The following is a 3,976-nucleotide window of genomic DNA, read 5'->3' on the forward strand; positions in this document are numbered from 1 at the left end:
GAAGTCAAGACACCACGAGATCATGACCTGAGCCAAGATCAGATGTTTAACTGACTGAGCTGCCCAGGGGCCTGAGGTAGTAACGTTTCTTAAACACAACGTCAAAACTGATTTGTAATAAATTTATAATGGATATTACATATGTGTAAAATTTCTGCTCTTCTAAAGATGTTAAAAGAATGAAAGGAAACACCACAGACTGTGGTAAACATTTACAAACATAGCTGGTAAGGGACTTGCATCTAAGATACATAGAGGAATCTCAAAACTCAATTACTAATAAGAAAACAAACATCCGAAGTACAAATGGATAAAGGATTTAAACAAACACATCAATGAGGAAAAGATGTCTGACATTAATCACAAGAAAGAGAGATCCTCAATATCATTATGCCACTATGAGATACCACTACCCACCAATTAGAAATGCCAAAACACAAATAAAATAAAAAGCAAAGTAGAACGCTCAGATAAACAATCTGACAATCTCAAAGACTAGAAAGGATGTTGAGCAACTGGAATGCTCACACATGGCTGCTTAAAATTCACAATATTATAGCAAGTCTGGAAAACAGTCTGGCCCTTGTGTTCAGGTTAAATATTTATTTTACCTGAGGGGGAAGAAATTTATTTTCACACAAGAAACGTATACATGAATATTTATGCATATGAGTATTTATGGTGGCTTTATTCATAATTGCCCAAAACTAGAAGCAAACCAAATGGCCTTCAGGGGGAGAATGTATAATCTGTGATATATCCTACAGTGGAGTATTGCTCAGCAATAAAAGATAATCTAATAAATACTTACCTGATAGGGGTGATAACATGATCATGAAGTTGGTTTTCCCAGAGCAAGGCTTGCCTGTCGCACTCTGGATGTGCAGACCCCCGTGATTTTCCCACATATGTGGAAAGTTTAACTGCAGAATTTGTGATAGTGGAGTTAAAAACTAAAACAAATGTAAAACTTATAAAAACATGAATGAATCATAAGTGCATTATGCTAGTGATAGGAAGCCAGGCTCAAAAGGTCACACAATTTATTATTCCATTTATATCAAATTCTGGAAAAGTCACATCTATAGGGATTAGAAAATAGATCATTGGTTGCCAGAAACTGGAGGTGAGGGTTTGGGATTAAATACAAAGGGGCACAAATGGCTGGAGTCATGGAACTGATCTATCAGGTAACTGTGGTGTTGCTTAGACCGCATACATTCGTCAAAACTCGCAGAACCGCACTCTGAAAAAGATGGATTTTCCTACGCATAAATTATATTTTAATAAAGCTGACCAAATAAAAGAAAATATTTTTAAGGCAAATGCCAAATGTTACTCTATTCTCTCCTCAAGTTCGATTACATATCATCTTTTGCCTTGAAAATAAGAGCACAAAACCGTTTCTGTCTAAAGCTGAGGTTTACTTCAATTCTACCTGCTACTATATTCTTGGTCCTCTCTTTGCCATCAAATGACCCATTTCTCCAATCCTGCTGCCCAGGCTGTTGCATGACATAACTATCCTCCTGCCCAAATTGCTGGTCTGAATTCCTGAACTGTTTGCAGCTGACCTTTTGTCTTGGTTTCTATGTCCTTGCCTACTATTATTAGTTTCTGATTCCTCTGAGTTATTTAGGCTCTATAATAAGCAGCTGATGAAAGCTTAATGAATAACCTCCTTTCTTCAGCCTTCCATTTTGATTTAAATCAATAGATGCACTTAGTATATGAAACACGCACTGTGCTAGGAATTAGACATGTAATAATGAACAAGAGGGATACTGGTACTGGAATTATCTCCTGCCTTCACAGAACTTAAGAGGCTTATGGTAGAGAGCATAACTTGAGTTACAATCCAGTGTGACCAACTCTGGGTTGAGATATGAGAACATGGAAAGGATACATAAGTCTGATGGAGTCAGCCAAGCCTTTGCAAAGTGATTTCCCAGTTGGGTTACAGAGGGTGAATAAGAATTACCCAAGGAAGTGAGAACGAGGGAGGGAAGAAGTCTTCCAGACAGGAAGAGCACAGTCTGAAAAGATCCAAAATTGAGAGACAATGAGGAAGTTAAAAAAACTGAAAGGAGTTACTTTTTACAAAAACACATACAAGTGAATTGGGTGCTGACTGTAACAGACATGGATTAAGTCATGTAGAGCCTAATACACTACATTAAAGGCTTTTTATCCTTCCCGTTTCTGCACAGATACAATTATATTACAAATTGTTATTAATTATACACTAGTTTTGTGTGCATGATAATTTGAAAATGTTACACAGCTTTCAATCTAGATAGACCTTGGAATTAATCTTTTAGGGGCTCCCAAAGGCCTGGTCCTTTTATACTTTCTGCTCTGCTCTCCCAAACATGCCTTATATTTTAGAGAATTCATTATCCCTCCTCCTCATCCTTGACTCACACCAGACTGTCTCACAAACAAGTGGCTAATCCTAGAACTCATACTGGTGAAGGCTCATATTTTAATCCTAAAACGCCACTGTCATTTATCCTATTCTGATAATTGTCTTGACACTTTGTTTCTTTCTTTCCCATTGAGAAGCACGAGTTACTGTTATAATTGTGTTTATTTAAGTTCTGAAATTCAGAGAATAAAATAAATAGCTATAAAGTTAGAATACTGCAGAGCTCAAAATAAAAACTCATTTTTATGTAGTAATTTTTTTAAGTATTCCAAGTGCTACATTTTTTTGATAAAGCTTTTCTCTGAGAGTCATAATCATCAGAGACCTTGACATTTCAGTCAATGTGATAAACAAAAGCTTTGGGGATATTTTTGCAAAAAAGAATCAGATGATAGACAATAGACAGAGAAGGTCAGTCTTAATTATGATGTCTGAATTTTCTATCATGGTGTACATAGGTTTTGCTTCACAACCAATATTGAGTCAGAGAACAATTAAATTGGGTGGATAGCTGGGATTTTCAAAGCAACGGCTTTTACTCTTCTATTTATATTCCAATATTCCACTTGAGCAGATACTAGTCACGGTGCTTTTATTAACTACTAATAACAACATTGGGAATCTTACTAAAAGTGTTGTTATTCACAGTGAAATGAAATTAATGAGTTAGCAGTATTCATAGAATAATTTACTCATTCATTATCATCATCACTCGGTTGATATTTATTTAGTGCATACTTACCCTGTGCTAAGTACTGAGGATTTGAAAGTAAGGAGGAGAAAATTCTTTAATTCATGGTCTCAATCCACAACAAGGTTAAGAGACAATCACAGTAGGTAAACAATAAATGTAAAAAAAAGAGGAATGTGATAAAAAAAAAAAGAAGCTTTTTCAAATTTTCAGGAAGTGATTCAATTAGTATTAGGACTGTGTACCGCTCCACATTCTGGTAGTCAGTCTAGAGTGGAAACAAAGACAATAAATGCACAATGATTGCTACCTACCTGGTGAGTCATCTAAACTACAGCTGGCATCTTGTTGAACCACTGAAAGCATTCCAACTCTGCTAAACACACAACACATCTTCGACATTTAACAGATACTATTGTTACAAGAAAGAATTTTTAGTTTTGTGGCAGAAAGAAGAAAAATCATTTCCCAAATCAAAAAGATTTTACCAGTCGTTTCCAGGGGCTTAAAATGCTGCTGAAGAGGACAGCCAAAATGGGATTCTGGAATGACCCTGTATTATCAACAAACTTCTCAATGCTTTTCTCTTGTACCACCTTGTAGGGGTGTTGACCGAACTAAATCCGAGAGCATCCATGCCAAAAATTGGCATTTCTGCCTTTATATAGGTGCCTTACACGAAAAGGGAATATTCTACCTGTTCAATTCTGGCAATAAACACTTTCCTCTTGTAAAACGTTATGGTTTAAGTAAATTTTGATATTTTTGTCATTTTTAAGCACTTACTCACATCATAAATATTTTCTGTGATTTTGTAAATTATTTAGACCAGTATCATTTTCTATAATTTTGGTTAA

The 3,976-nt window shown here is 35.6% G+C and overlaps 1 non-coding gene across 1 annotated transcript; it reads left to right on the forward strand.

The window, feature by feature from the left end:
• The first annotated feature begins 803 nt into the window (after positions 1 to 803).
• LOC113597778 (U1 spliceosomal RNA) lies at positions 804 to 975 on the forward strand. The gene has a single exon (XR_003418555.1). It is a non-coding gene; the product is annotated as a U1 spliceosomal RNA (small nuclear RNA).
• The last annotated feature ends 3,001 nt before the right edge of the window (positions 976 to 3,976 follow it).

The sequence above is a fragment of the Acinonyx jubatus genome, chromosome X (genome assembly GCF_027475565.1).
Source record: "Acinonyx jubatus isolate Ajub_Pintada_27869175 chromosome X, VMU_Ajub_asm_v1.0, whole genome shotgun sequence".
Lineage (NCBI taxonomy): Eukaryota > Metazoa > Chordata > Mammalia > Carnivora > Felidae > Acinonyx > Acinonyx jubatus.